At 46.6% G+C, this 15,738-nt stretch overlaps 1 protein-coding gene across 4 annotated transcripts in view; it reads left to right on the top strand.

Moving 5' to 3' along the window:
- The window catches only part of DRC8 (dynein regulatory complex subunit 8), a 107,389-nt gene that overhangs the window by 68,135 nt on the left and 23,516 nt on the right, over positions 1 to 15,738 (top strand). For 2 of the 4 annotated variants that reach the window (XR_013968013.1, XR_013968014.1), the window contains one exon: positions 247 to 924. The exons of 1 other annotated variant lie outside the window; for it this stretch is intronic. The gene's annotated coding sequence lies outside the window, so the exon portion shown is untranslated. Of the gene's footprint in view, positions 1 to 246; positions 925 to 8,137; positions 8,349 to 15,738 lie in introns of those variants that run through there. One more of the 4 variants, XR_013968012.1, reaches the window with a different exon arrangement.

Genomic DNA, 15,738 nt, shown 5'->3' with positions numbered 1-15,738 from the left:
AGTCAGCTTCCGTTGGCATTCACCCCGATCTCTGTATTGTGCTGAGTCCTCCTCTCGCTGAGGCACTGAATGTGGAATGCGCTGGCCACCTTGGTTGGGGGGAAAACGGTACCATGAATTGGATGGAAAGGTTTTCATTATCATTGCAAAATATCCCACAACATACATGTCTTTCACGTAAAACAAAAAAACTCCGACCCAATAAAACCCCTGGCTAATGCCCTGTCATTGTCTTTCTCTTCATAGCTAAGAATCTCGGTACGAAGGAGAGTTTGTTTTGATTGAGAACCTTCCCTCCGTTCATTCTTCATGTGCAATTGGTACTTTGACTTCTACCTCCAACCCAATTCCCATTCAACTGTGGTCTCCTGAGGTCACCAGTTGTCTCTTCCCTTGTCTTCCCTGAGTTCATCTGCTGTTTCCATCCAACGTCTCCAGTTCTTCCTTCTCGGCTCCTTTTGGGGACAACTGGGCCTCTACATGACATATTAATGTCCCCAGAGGTTCATCCCCATCCCTCTTTTCACTTTATACCCTTTCCTGGGAGATCTCATCCACATCCACATCTGGAGCTCAATCTGGAAAAAAAAAATTTAAGAGTCTACAACAACTCTTAGGTCGAAGGGGAAATTTTAGGACAATGATATTGAAAACTTCTGGAAAGTAACTGTAATGGAAATGAGATATGGAAATGGAAATGGCATTAGAATCCATGAGATACAACCAAATCAAAACTCATGAATGCCTTTATCAAGCAAAACAAAAGCATTAGAAGATGAACAGAATATTCAGTTCAAAAAGCTAGGGAAGAAGAGTAAGCTGAGAGGAAGCAGAAGGGGGATTGGTGAAGATAACAGCATAATGGCCCCAGGAAACAGTAGGAACTAATAAATAAAATGAAAGCCTGGTTCCTTGTGAAAGGTTAAAAAAAAAGAAAAGTCACTGGCATTTTTTTGTTTCTTTGAGAAAAGCACAAAAAGTCACCTATGACTGGGGTGAAGTAACAGTCAAAACAGAGAAAACTTAAACGTATCATGAGAGTAGTTTGTACAACTCTGTGCAAGCAAATTTGAAAATCTAGCTGTGAAGGGCAGCTTTCTAGTAGAATATAATTTGTCAAAACTCATATATGTGGATTGGAACACTTATTATCGTTAAGCTGGCAATACTCCCCCAAATCAACAGATTCAGCATAATCCCTATCAAAATCCCAGCTGCCTTTTAAATTTTTTAAAATTTTATTTATTTATTTGACAGACAGAGATCACAAGTAGGCAGAGAGGCATGCAGAGAGAGGGGGGAAGTAGGCTCCCCACTGAGCAGAGAGCCCGATGCTGGGCTCGATCCCAGGACCCTGAGATCATGACCCGAGCCGAAGGTAGAGGCTTAACCTACTGAGCCACTTAAGTGCCCCTAATTTTTTTTTTAGTAATCGGCAAGCTGATCCTGAAATTTGTACATAATTGCAAGGGACCTAGAATAGCCACAAACATTCTCAAAAAGAAACAAAGTCGAACTCACACTTCCCAATTTCAGTATTTAAACAAAGCTATTGGTGGGGTGCCTAGGGGCCTCAGTGGTTGAGCATCTGCCTTTGGCTCAGGTCATAATCCCAGGGTTCTGGGATCGAGCCTCGCATCGGGCTCACTGCTCAATGGGAAGCCTGCTTCTCCCTCTCCAGCTCCCCCTGCTTGTGTTCCTTCTCTTCCTATCTCTTGCTGTCAAATAAATAAATAAAATCTTAAAAAAAAACCCCAATAAATAAATAAATAAATAAATAAATAAGCAAAGCTAGGGTAATCAAGACTCCGTGATACCGGCATAATGGCATGAGGCTACCCACGTCCTTCAGTGCAACAGAGTTGAGAGTTTGGAAATAAACCTTTACATTTACGGTCAACTGATCTTCAACGAAGTTGGCAAGTCAATTCAATGGAGAAAGAATAGTCTTTTCACCAGATGGTGCTAGGACAGCTGGGTATATCCAAGCAAATAAATGAAGTTGGTCACCTGCCACATACATATGCAGAAATTATCTCAAAGTAGATAAGAGATTACATGTAGGACCTAAAACTATAAAACTGTACAAGAACACCCGGGTGTAAGTCTTTGTGACCAAAGAGTAGGCAGTCGTTTCTTAAATATGACACAGGTTATCAAGCACAGGTCATTAAGGGAAAAAAATAGATAGATTGGACTAAATCAAAATTAAAAACTCATTTTTTACCATAAAGGAAAAAGAAAGTCAGAAGGGGAGAAAACATTTGTAAATCATCTATCAGCATCCAGAATTTACAGAGAGCTCTTAATAAGTCAATAATAAAAATACAAATAGCCCAATTAAAAAGTGGGTAAAGGATTTGAATAGACATTTCTCCAAAGAACATATTTCATGGCCAACATGCACATGAAAATATGCCAAACATCGTTAGTTGTTAGGGGAACACAAATCAAAACCATAAAGAAATACTACTTCAGATCCCCTAGAGTGGCTATAATTTTTTTTAATGTAAAATAAAATATGTTAGTGAGGATATGGAGAAATTAGAGCCCTCATATGCTGCTGGTGGGAATGTAAAATGATGCAGCCCATTTCAGAAACAGTTTTGTAGTTCCTCAAGAAGTTAAACAAAACACAGAGTTACTCTGTGACCCAGAAATTTCATTCCTAGGCAGGTACCCAAGAGAAATGAAAAATTATGTTCACACAAAAACTGCACATGAATGTTCATTATTCCTAATAGCCAAATAGGAGAAACTCAAGTGTCCATCCACTGATGAATGAATAAACAGAATGTGGTGTATCTATACACTGGAATGTTCTTCAGCAAAGGAGAATGAAGGAACTGGCCCGCGCAACAAGGAGAGTGAACCCGGGAGACATTATGCCAAGTGGAAGACGCCAGACACAGAAGGCCATGGTGGTATGACACTTCCGGGAAGTGTCCACAGTCGGCATCCATGGAGGGGGCAGTAGTTAGTGATCCCACAGAGGTGAGGGGAGGGCGAACGAGAAGGGACTAACAGGTCTAGGTTCCTTTCTGGGGTGACAGAAATGTTCTAGGATTAGGTCATGGTAGTGGCTGCTTACCATGGTGAGTTTCCTAAAAACCACTGAGTTATACACTTAAAAAAAGCTAATTGACAAAAAAATAAAGCAAAACAAATGAACAAAAACTGGATCCCCGCGAAGATAGAAAATCTAAACATACTCACTTCGACAGAATCGATAGGGAAGCTTTCAAACAGCTCTCCCACTGAAAGCCTTCCATCCAGATGCTTTCGTAGGAGAATTCTGTCAAACCCGAAAAAAACTTTTGTACCAAGTTCTTCTCAAAAATAAGAAATGAAGGCAAACTTCCACATTCTTTTTCGGAGATAACTATAATACAGATAACAATAACTTAATTTAAAAAAATCCTCCAGAACAATCCTACTTTTTATGAATATCTGAGTAAAGATTATAAGTGAAATCCCAGTAACAAAATGCGAGATCATATTAAAGCAAAATGGGATTTATTCCAGGAGTGAAAGAATAGTGCTAGGCTGGGAGGGGTATTAATATATTTAATATTATATTCATAGATCTGAGAGGAAATATCATAGGATCATCTCTATAGACACTTAAGAGGCATTTGGCGGAATTCAACACACATTCATAATTTTAAGGACTCAACATGTCAGATTCTGCAGAGAAACAGAAGCAATTGGATATGTCTGTATCATCGATACCTACATCTGTATCTACATCTGTATCTGTATATTTATATATAGAGAGAGAAGATAAGGCGATTTATTATAGGGATCGGCTCACACAATTATGGAGGCTAAGAAGTCCCATGACTACTGTGTGTAAGCTGGAGAGCCAGGAGAGCCATTGATGTAATTCAGTCTGAGTCTGAAAGCCAGAGGATCAGGGGAGCCGATGGTGTAAGTCTGAGTCCAAAAGCGGGAGAAGCAGGAGCACCGATGTCCAAGGGCAGGAGAAGGTGGGTATCTCAGTTCAAGCAAAGACAGTAAATCTGCCCTTCTTCTACCCTTGTTTTCCTGTTGGGGCCCCGATTGGATTAGATGATGCCCACCTGCATGGGTGAGGGCAGTCTTCTTAGCCTGCCATTCAAATGCTAATCGTGTCTGGAGACAAACTCACAGACACGCCCAGAAATGATATTTTACCAGCTCTAAGGGCATCCCTGAAGTCCAATCAAACTGACATATAAAATTAACCATCACACTCAATAAAGTAGATCTGAAAATATGTATATCTTTGCATGAAATATGTCGTATCTCAGCCTAAAATCCAATTTCTTAATGAGGAAGGACAATCAACATTTCTGTTAAAATCAGGAACAAAATGAGAATATCCATATTTGCCATTATTATTTAGAATTTTTTTAAGTAGACTCCATGCTCAGCATGGGGCCCAACACGAGGTTTGAACTCACAACTCAGCCAGACCTGAGCTGAGATCAGGAGTGGGACGTTTAACTGACTGAGCCAACCAGGCCCCCCAAATTTAGTATTAGAGGTTTTAGCTAACACAATTAGACAAGTCATACTGGAGGCATAAATATCAGGCATGACATGGTAGAAGGTAGAAAAGATAGAAGAGAGAATGACAACTATCCCTATTTGCAGATATGAAATCTCTAGTTCACCCAAGAGACCCAATGGAAAAATTACCTCAGAAAAAAAAAAAAGTCCAATAAAGTAGTAGGAAATAAAACTAACGCACAGAAATCAAGAGCCTTCAACTATATAATGACCAGTCAGGTGATATAAAACAGAAGAAAAGACCCATCTATAAGCTAAAATTTACAGACATAAATATAACCAAAAAATTACAAATGCTAGCTTAGGAAAACCTGAAAGATACAAAAATAGAGTTGAACAAATGGGAAGATATAGCATGTCTGTGGGAAAGGAAGACTTGAACTCGTAAAGATGTCAAGTAATCCTAAATCAACTTACAAATTCAACACAGTCACAGTTAAAATACCAGTAGATCTTTCCTGGAGATACACAAGTGAATTTCATGTTCATATAAAAATAAGCAAGAATAGCCAGGAAATTGCTGATAAAGAAGAGAAAGGAGGTTAGTTTAGCTTTATTTGATAGTAAAACATTACAGATCCTTTACAATGAAGAGAATGTGGCATAAAAGACAATGAAATAGAACAGAAAATCCAGAAATACCCCAAGTGCATATGGACAGTTCACTTATGAAATGGGGAAGAAGTCGGTTAAGTGTCAGACTCTTGGTTTTGACTCAAGTTGTGATCTCAGGGTCGTGAGATCGAGCCTCACGTTGGGTTCTGGGCTCGGTGCTCACCACAGAGTCTGAGAATCTCTTTCCCTCTGGCCCTCCCCCATGTGCTCTGTCTCACTCTCAAATAAATAAATCGTTTAAAATACATATATAGGTGAATTTCTTTATGAACTTGGAATGGGGAAAATGACTCACAACGAAATCCTAAAGTTAAAAGATTGGCACACTCAGCCACATCACAAAAATTTCAAGTAAAAGTACCTTCAAAGAAAAGTGAAGGGGCGCCTGGGTGGCTCAGTGGGTTAAAGCCTCTGCTTTCAGCTCAGGTCATGATCCCAGGGTCCTTGGATCGAGCCCCGGGGCTCTCTGCTCAGTGGGGAGCCTGCTTCCTCCTCTCTCTCTCTGCCTGCCTCTCTGACTACTTGTGATCTCTGTCTGTCCAATAAATAAATTTAAAAAAAAAAAAGGAAAAAAGAAAAATGAAGAGATGAGCGACAATCTGAGAAAACGTTATATTGCAAAATGGCTAATATCTCTGAGGTGTAAAAGTGGTAAGTCTTTAAAAATATCTGATTAACCAGAACTCTCCATTCTTTGACCACAGAGAAAAAAAAAGCATAAATTATTATTTTAAAATAACTTTTTATTTGAAAAATTTTAAATAAAAGTTATTTTAAAATTTAACCTCAGTGTTTCTAAAAACATTTTATTTTGAAATTAATTTTAGAGTTCCAGAAACACAAAAAACAGGGCCGGGCATTCCTGTGTATCCTTTGCCCACTTTCTCCTGATGGTCACGCCCCAACTAAACGTGGCACAATTATGGAAGCGAAGATCTGGGACTCTCACCGGCTTTCCCGCTCCTTTCCTTTCTCTCTCCAAGAGCCAACACAGAATCCTGGTTGAATTTAATTGTCGGGGTCAGTCCTCCTACCTGAGACAGTTCCCCAGTGTTTCCCTTTTGTGACCTGGATACATTCGAGTTAAAAGTCCTGCTCAGTGGGGCACCTGGGTGGCTCAGTGTGTTAAAGCCTCTGCCTTCGGCTCGGGTCATGATCCCAGGGTCCTGGGATCGAGCCCCGTGTTGGGCTCTCTGCTCGGCGGGGAGCCTGCTTCCTCCTCTCTCTCTCTCTGCCTGTCTCTCCCCCTACTTGAGATCTCTGTCTGTCAAATAAATAAATAAAATATTAAAAAAAAAAAAAAAAGTCCTGCTCGGTGATTTTGTAGAACGCCCTTCAGTTTGGGCTTATCTGATGTATTCTCACGCACAGATCGAAGTAATGCATTTTGGGCAGGAATGCCGGAGGAATGATTTTGTATTCTTCTCAGAGCAGCACGTCAGGGGCTCTTGATGTGGTTAGGTTTCATGACTGGTGATGTCAACCTTGTTCACTTGCTTAATTTTCCCACTGTGGGGGAAAATACAGTGGGTTCCCCACTATAAGCTTATTATTTTTCCCTTCGTAACTAGTAAATATCTTGGGGCAGATACTGCAAGACACTGCAGAATTTCCCTTCTCCTTAAACTTTGCCCACTGATTTTAGCATTCATTGATTGATCTTATTCGTAACAAGGATTACTGTCATGTTTGCCAAATGGTGTTTCGGTGTTATTTTTTAAAAAGAAGAGTCCAGGACAGTGAGCTTTTTGTTGGTTTTGTTTGGACAGTGAGCAGCCATTTGGCAATGTAGAACTTGGAATGACTTAGACCTTTCACAACAATGGAAAAATGTTTTTGTTAATGAATCTTGTAAACATTTATTAAGCCCTTATTATAATCAAAAGGTCCACGAGAAGTATTCAAAAGCCATGTTTGTTCTGTTCCACATCCGGGTCTTTTTCTCTGCCACTACTTTTCACCTCAAATCACATTAACCACCATGATTTGTCCTAAGACAATGTTACTGCAAAGAGTCCCGAGCAACAGACTCTCAGGAGTCGGACAGTAGAACCAACTTCCAGTTTTGCTCCTTATGCTAGTTATGCTGCTGGAGGGTGAGTCAAATGCCTTCTCCAAGTTCTAGTTTCCTTATATTTAAAATGGGGACTATAACACGGATTGATGTGAGAATTGCATGAAAGTTATTTTTAATTGAAAGGCATTTCTCAACCTGTAAAGTGTTCTACAAAGTCACGTATTATTCAACAGATGTATACTGAGTCCCTATCAAGTGTGAGTCTGTTTTAAGTGTCAGAATGTAGCAGTGAAGGGCCTCTGTCTGCATGGAGCTTACATTTTATTTTATTTTATTTTTTTTAGAAAGAGAACGGGGAGGGGGAAGGGAGAGGGAGAGAGAGAATCTTAAGCAGACTCCCCGCTGAGCACGGAGCCTGGCCTCGGGCTCGACCCCACAACCCTGAGCTCATCGCCTGAACCAAGCTCCCTGGGGCTTACATTTGAGGGAAGAAACAGACAATATCCAAGCAGACAGATTTCAGATAGTAACAAGTGCTACCAAGTAAATAAAACAGGACAGTGTCGCACATTGCTGTAAGGAAGGTAGAAGATGACATGTTAGCAAATGAGGGCGTGGTGATGTGGGATGAAACTGTGTAGACCTCTGGTCAGGGCAAGCTTCTCTGGGGGCCATTTTTGAGTTAAGATCTTTACGATTCGAAGGAGCCAGCCCGGGAAGAACCGGGGAGCAAATGTAAAGGTGCGCTGAAGGGGCCAGGGGTTCGTGTGTGGGAGATCAGCACGGGAGGGTGGGGTGCCAGGTGGGCGGCTGGAGGCCCCGGTGTGAGCCCAAGTCGGGGCAGCCGGCAGGTCCGGCTCAGGCAGAGCCTCCCAGACATCAGTGCAGTGGGAAGCCACCGGAATGTTCTAGGCAAGGGAATTCCGTACTATAATTTTCATTTTTTAAAAGATTGTTCTAGGTGCTAAGAGAGGGGACGCAGGTGGCTGGTGAGAGCCGAAGTGGTGACTACATAAGGGTGACTGCTGTCCGAAGTGGTGGCCACGAAAGGTGGTGGTGGACACGGGGAGAAGGCGGCCGTCTGCGAACCCAGGGGAGAGGCCTCAGAAGAAAGCCGCCCTGCCGCCGCCATCTCCCTCCTGGACTTCCGGCCTCCAGAGCTGTGAGCAAATAAGTCCCTGTGCTGTCAGCCCCCGAAGGCTGTGGCCATTCGTTGTGGCTGCCCCATCGGACTCACGCGGTTATCGTAACGATGATGGTGGCCGTCATTTCTTCATGGTATTTCCCCCTGCCTGAGGCTCGCACATAGACCTGTGTATGTGCACGCTCTCTCCCGCACTTGGTTGCCTAAGGCAAAAGTAAAGATGCCCCTGAATTACTTATTTATTATCTGCATAATGTCTGGTATTTTATAGAGACTTTTTCCCGAGATACACCGAAGTCCGAATTCTTCACTTGGGGGCTGCACACTCTAGCACATAGGACGGCAGGAGAAATAATGCCGTAACAAGTTAGACCCCGGGGCTTTTTGGAAAGCATCTTTCAGCAGTGGAAAAATGATCCGCACTTGATTAGAGGGACCTTCAGAAAAATAAGCACCCCCCCCCCTTTTTTTGAGTAGAGCCTTTGTCTGAATAAGGAGGTTTAGCCATTATTTCGGTTTCATTTCAATGAAATGAAAAGAAGATCAGTCTCCGACGGCGCCCTCTGCCAGGTCAGGGTCCTCCTTTTGTTGTCTGCTGCCCAGTAAATGGTACCTGGCGCGTGGTAGGGTTTGGCAAATATTTATGAAACAAATGAAAAACATTTTCAAATCCTGCTTTTGTTCCTTCTTAGACATTTTTTAATTGCTTTCAACATTCTCTTATACTTAGCTGAATTATCAGCTGTCCCGTAGAGGAGGTAAAGTACTTTGCCTGCTCTTCTCTCTCTCAGAATTGCGTCCGTCGCCCTGAGTCACGTCTTCACGGGGGAACGGTTTTGACCTTAGACTGCCCTTAAACGGCGGACTTTCCGCCTAGCTCCGTGGCACGGGCGCCACCTCGTGTCAGGACCGTGATGCTGCGCCCGCCGAGGGCCGGCGGGGAACCAGCCTGGCCGGCCCCTCGAGCTGTGCACGGATTCAAGGAAGATCCCTCTACTGGGCGACTTTCTGAAGCGATTTTGTCCCCGTGTTTACTACGTTATCGATAGTGCACGTGCGAAGCCGATTGTTAGTATCGAACCGTAAAGACTTCTGGCGTCGGCTCGCAAACACTCGCTCCGACAGAGGGAACGGCTCTGCGGGTGTTACAGACTTTATGTGAAATGGGGTAATTGAGGCGTCAGCGATTAAAAAAGAAAATCCCATGAGCTTGATTGAGAAGAAAATAATTTTTCCCGGGGAGGGGTGTGTGTGTGTGTGTGTGTTGTTGTTGCTATTTTTACAGGGAATGTATTTCATTTCCATTCTGCGTGCGCCGCGGAGCGCGGAGTGGCTTGTCCCGAAGGTGAGCCTGTCCAGGGACCTGAGGGCCAGGAGCTGTCTCTACGCAGTGGAATCAGTTTTGCAGCCAAATCACGCTGACTGGCCACCAGCTCACAAGAGCCGACGGTTACGCTTTCGGGAATTCTGCAAGCCAGGTGACTGATTTCTGTAAAACGTAAATTGCATGAACTTACAAGGAAATCGTATTAAAAACCCAAGGCGCTCCCTCGGGCGGCACTCACAGTGACATCGGACCCGCGCACAGATTAGCTTGACCCCTCCCTGCACGAGGACGACGTGCAAAACTCACGCAGTGACCGACAGGTTTTCAGGCTGTTCTGTATAAAATGCAACACGAACGTGTTTATTATGAACAATGGAAAGGTACTAAATACTCAAAGTTGACCGCTTCTAATTGCAGGTCAATGTATTTGACTTTGTGCTTGCGAGGCAGTGAGTACGCGTGTGCGGGGGCCAGGCAGGGGCGTGGGGACCCCCGGGGGCCTCTGTTCCCATCCCCTCCCCCAGCGGCTGCGCTTGCGCGGCTTGAAGTTGGCCCCGGGTGGGGGACCGTGTAGACTCGGTGGAAATGCAAATACTGCTCGTCAGGGCTTCTCCCTCCTGGGGAGCCGGTTGGTAACAGCCCAGCCACCATTGTACGCAAATGAGTTTGTTTCTGGCTTTTCCCTGAACTCTCTTCCAAAAACACTTTGGAAGGAAGTATTAAAATCCAAAAACTCTTTTAGTTTTATTTCACTACATTGATTTCGGGAAGTTCCTAACTGGTTGCTTTAAAAGGCTGCTTTAATAATTGTAAATACTTTAATGATTTTAAAATGTTACAATCGTCGTAAAAGTATGTTTACTATTTTTTTAAGATTTTATTTTATTTATTTTTAAGATTTTATTTATTTACTTGACAGAGAGAGGAATCACAAGTAGGCAGAGAGGCAGGCAGAGAGAGAGGAGGAAAGCAGGCTCCCCACTGAGCAGAGAGCCAGATTCATGGCTGGATCCCAGGACCCTGAGATCATCCCCTGAGCGGAAATCCAGAGTCAGATGCTTAATTGGCTGAGACACCCAGGCGCCCCTTAAAAGTTACTTTAAAATAATTTTCAATCATTTCACTTGATTCAAAATCCCATTTAGTAGACGTGAAATAGATCAATCAGTCCTAATGTGGGTAATTGTGTTGCTTTATTTCATAATTTTGTTTAATGTCCCAGTGGTCTACTCTCTTCGTTATTTCTTATTTCTGAACTTCTTTTATTTTCATCGTGAAGTTTTGGGTTTTCCAGTCCTTGTCTCTGAAATCTACAGTTTCGCCTCCTTCCTCCCTTTTCCTTTTCAATTCTCCTTTCTAGACCCCTGTCCCTTTCTCAGGAACTCTCCACCTCACGCTTTTCTGGCCTATGGTCTTCCTTGCCCTCTCCCCCTCTCTGTTTTTCTGAGCTCAGCTTTAGATGCCTCACCACTCCTGAGGCTGCCGGGTTAGCTCTGTGGTGTCTTCCTTCCTGGCCGGGACCTCAGCCCTATCCTGGCACCATCTGGGGTGCTGGAGGCCCACGTGACCCCTCCACCTGCAGTCCTGGTTTCTTGACCAGAATCCTAGCCAGAGCAGCTCTTGGGATCGTCGGCCGACCGGGCCTCTGGTCTTGTATTTCGAAATGTGTAAGAACAAGAGGAGCTCAGAGGCGTCTTTGCTTCTCCTGTAATTTCCCTCCTCTCCCTCCCCCTGTCCTGCCCCTGCCCAGAGTGGTTCACGGCGCTGCCCTCCTCACCGTGGGGTCAGGGGCGAACCGGGCTCCCTCTTCTCCAGATATTTTACCTGTTCTGAAGCCAGAATGATAGACAGTATGTGCCTAATGGTTTAAATAGTTTATATGAGGCGGGATTTCTGTTATTACTTCTTATCACTTTGGTTTTCATTCTCAATGTGCTTATCTTGTTTGTTTGTTTTTAAAGGACATTTATTTTTTAGTGATCGCTACACCCAGGGTGGGGCTCGAACTCATTACTCCAAGGTCACAAGTCGTGCCCTCTTCCAGCTAAGCCAGCCGGGTGCCCACTCTTGCATGTTTTGTTTTGTTTTTAATGAAAACTTTTTATTTAAAAAATTTTACACTTACAGACAAGAGATGCACTGGTTATGAACATTTTGCCACATTTGCTTTTGCTTGTGTTCTCTCTTTTTAATACACACACATACATTTACACTCTCTACACATTTTATTATTATTTTAATTTTGCTGGGCTATTTGAAAGTAAGCGGTGGACATTATGACCTTCCCCCGCCAATACTCCAGTGTATGTCTTCTAAGAACTAGAACCTTCACTGACATAAGCCACAGGTGTGTGTGTGCGTGTTTGAATATAATAGAATCAGAGCAGCTGGGGAGAACTTTAAGAGGTCATTTGGCTCCTTCCCCTGCCTCTTGCAGATAAATGCCTACAGTAAATGACTGTTTTCCAGGAGTGATAAACCCAGATTTCCACAGGGACCAGGCCCGTGACCTGAATGTGGGAGGCGCACAGGCTAGGACACTTCTGAGGACATGTACCGATGGCCCACCTAGAGAATGATGCCAGCACTTAGGCTGAACATAACCTGATCTGCCGGCCAAGTCTGTCCCTCGGGTCATCACTTTTGAGCCCTGGATCTGTCCTCACGGCTCCCACAGGGTGGAGCCTCTGGTTTTCTTGGGAAGCACCTTGTTACACTCAAGTTCACCTGTAGGTCTCCTGAAATCCTCGGCCAGGTTTCTGCGAGGGGGAGGCGCACAGGGGTGAGGAGGGTGGGGTCCCACGGCCACGACTTCCTAGGATCCTTCCTAGGGAAGTTGCCTAACCCGGTGCTCCTGTTTTCCTCCTCCGTAGAATCAAAGCAGGCACCTTCCTCCCCGGGCTGTCGTCAGGTGTCAGCGGGTAAGGACATTTGAAGCGCGAGGGAGAGCAGAGCCAAACCCTTGCACGGCTGCATGCGGCCAGCGCCCCCCTGCCCCGTGGGAGTGCGGTGGGAGTGAGCTGCGGGGCGATTCCTCCGACTCCCAGAGGAGCTGTGGGTTCCCAGCCAGAAGGTCAGTTAGTCTGCTGTCTCGCTGTCCTGCCTCCGGGTTCGACCCGCAGCCCCGGCCTCCTGCTCCTGGGGGAGCCGCTGCTGGAATGCTGTGTGTGGCCCAGGGCAAGTTACTGAATGTCGCGGGGAAAGGAGAGAACGTGGTGCACCCCCCCCCACAAGGGGCTGCTGCGAGGAGTAAAGGGGTCCGTGGGGACGGAGTTTGAGCACAGAGAGTGCTGGCCAGGAAGGGGGGGGGCGGTGTGGGTTGGGGGTTGGGGGGGTGTGCCCCTCTAGAGCTGTGGGCTTTCTTATTTATTTGTCAGAGAGAGCACGTGAGCAAGAGCAGGGGGAGCTGCAGGCAGAGGGGAAGCAGGCTCCCCACTGAGCAAGGAGTCCAATGCGGACTCGATCCTAGGACTCTGGGATTGTGACCTGAGCCGAGGGCAGCCTCTTAACTGACCGAGCCACCCAGGCTCCCCTCTGGGAACGGTTTTAACAGTGAGGTCATGTTGCAACCGGGGGTCCAGGTTGGGGGGCCGTTGAGGGGCCGTGGCAGGCAGAGAGGATGGAGAGGCTCTCAGAGGCAGGACAGACTGACTGACCGGCAGAGAGCTGGGCATGGCCGGTCCGCGGCGGCTGGGCCTGGAGTGGACGGGTGGGCAGTGGGCTGACTGCTGCAAGAGGAGGAAGTCAGAGCCAGGGCTGGGGCGGTGACCGAAGCGGGGCGCGTGCCTGGGGTGTGGTGAGGCACCTATTAGGAATGTCTTCAACATGAGGAAGGAAGATAGCTGAACATTTTAGGGCAAAAGAGGAAGCAGCTAGTAGAGGACAGGATGAAGGTGCCGAGCGGAGGCGCGTGTGCCCAGAGTAAGAACCAAGACTGAGGGGCTTAAAAGTACACTTAGCAGGGTGAGCGCCCAATAGTGTCTGTAACCCGTGGAAGAAAGAGCCAAGACTGGAGCTCCGAGACACCAAGAGGGGCCAGCTTTCTTAAGGAAGGGCGTTTTTTGTTTCTTAGAGGCTAAGAGGGACAGGAAGGGAGGGATGTCCGGACTTCTAGAATGTACACGGGCAGGGTCTGTCACGGCAGTGCCCCCCACCAAGGGTGTGCGTCCCTCCCCAATTCATAGAGGAAGCCCGAACCCCCATGTGTTTGGAGGTGTTTGGAGGTGGGCCTTGGGAAGTGATGAGGTTTCGATGAGATCTTGAGAGTGGCACCCCATGATGGATTAGGGCCCTTAAAAAAAGAAGACAGAGACCCAGAGTGGGCTCACTGTCTGCCGTGTGAGGACACAGAGAACGGGGGCCGTCGCAAGCCGGGGTTCTCACCAGACACTGACCCCGACGACGTCTTGGCCTTGGACTCGGCAGCCTCCGGAACTGTGCGCAGCAGTGCAAGGCTTTCATCCGCCCAGGCAGTGGCGTGGAGCTCTGCTGCCCGAGCTACCCTGGCAGGAGGGGGACGGGGGGTCAGCGGTGGTGCCCAAGCCATCGGCGTCTGTTCGGGGACATAGTGGGTGGGTCTGAGGGCTCTTCCACTGAGATGAGGTGCGTCTGTGGTTTGGACCTTGTGGCAAGAGATGACAGATGGATAGAGCGAGCGGAGTGGAAAGTTAAGGGACCCAAATCTGCGATGGGGCAAATGGCCATTTTGAAGGGTTGACTGAGAATACGGAGCAGCCGGGTGTAGAGGAAATGACTGCTAAACACAGCTCGCGGGCCGGTGTGTAGGGGTGCAGGGGCGTTCTTGAGTTACTGTGTCGTTCTTTAGGTCACTGTCGACTCGTCCGCCGAAGAAGCTTTGCCTGTTCCTCTTAAGTCCGTCAGGCCTTCGTGTTTCAGGAGTAGAGAAAGGAGCAGCTTGGTTCTAGCTGGATTCACTCAGAAAAGGCAAGGAGGGCGATTGGTCCTTCAAAGGGGAACCGAAGGGGAGAGAGAGGAGAACTTTCTAGGCAGAAAGGAAGGACCTGCCACCCTCTGACTCAGAGCAGCCTGCTGCTGCCGCTGCTGGTGGGACCTGGGTCAGGGGTGGGGGTGGCTGTGTGCACACTGAGCACCGAGCACCAGCCCCCCCACCGCCCCTGGGGAGCCAGGCCCATCCACATCCAAGTGCGCTCCCCTCTCTCTGGTCCTGCAGAATCTTCCTTGACCCCGTGTCCCCTCCAGTCATCCCTTCTTCCCCCTCACTTCACGCATCCATCCCCCCGGACCCAGGGCAGTCTGGTTTCTCCACTGCCTTCGACAGCAGCTTCCCTCATCAAAAAAATCACCACTGATCTCCTTTCCTAAACCCAAAGGGTGCTTCTCAGAACTCACTCGATGTCTCAGCAGCACGTGACACCAAGATGGTGCCCACTTTTCCCCATATGTGTCCTCACTCCCTGGACACGGCCCTCGGCGGATCCGTGGAGTTCTCGCCTAGCGCTCTGGCGCCTCTCCTCTGTGTCTAAGGCCGGCCCTTGGGCCACTGGGTCAGGGCCGGGCTCTGGAAGGTTCTTCACTGGACCCTTGGCTGGTGGCTGGTCTCTTCCCGCCAGCACACTCTTCTCATCGGAGCCCTTGTGCTGATGTGGCTTTGTTCCCAGAGCTGTCTCTGGCCAGACCTTCTTCCCAATCACAGTGTCGCAGGTGTCCTGTCAGGGGAGATCGGGCCCTACCCACAGCTAGCGCCATAGCCCTTCCCATGTCCTGGGCTCAGGACAGACACCAGGGGCATCGATGACCTTGCTGACCCGGTGCAGAGTAATCATTTTCTCTCCATACCTCTCTTCTCACACGCTGACTCGTGATGGCAGCTATTCCAAGCCATTTCCAGAAAGAGGGGGTACTGGTAATGTTCTAGTACAGTTAAAATGTTCTAGTAACCATATTAAAAAAAAGATAAAAGAGAAACAGCTAAAATTAATTTTAACACTATGTTTTATGCAACCCCATTGTCTAAAATAGAGTCATTTCAACATGTGTCAGTTGAAAAATTATCAGTGAGATATTTGACATTTTTTTCGTACTTAGTTTTTTGAAATCTGT

This window comes from Martes martes, assembly GCF_963455335.1.
Source record: "Martes martes genome assembly, chromosome: 15".
Classification (NCBI taxonomy): Eukaryota; Metazoa; Chordata; class Mammalia; order Carnivora; family Mustelidae; genus Martes; species Martes martes.
The sequence above is the reverse complement of the archived record's forward strand: the minus strand, read 5'-3'. Positions and strand labels throughout refer to the sequence as shown.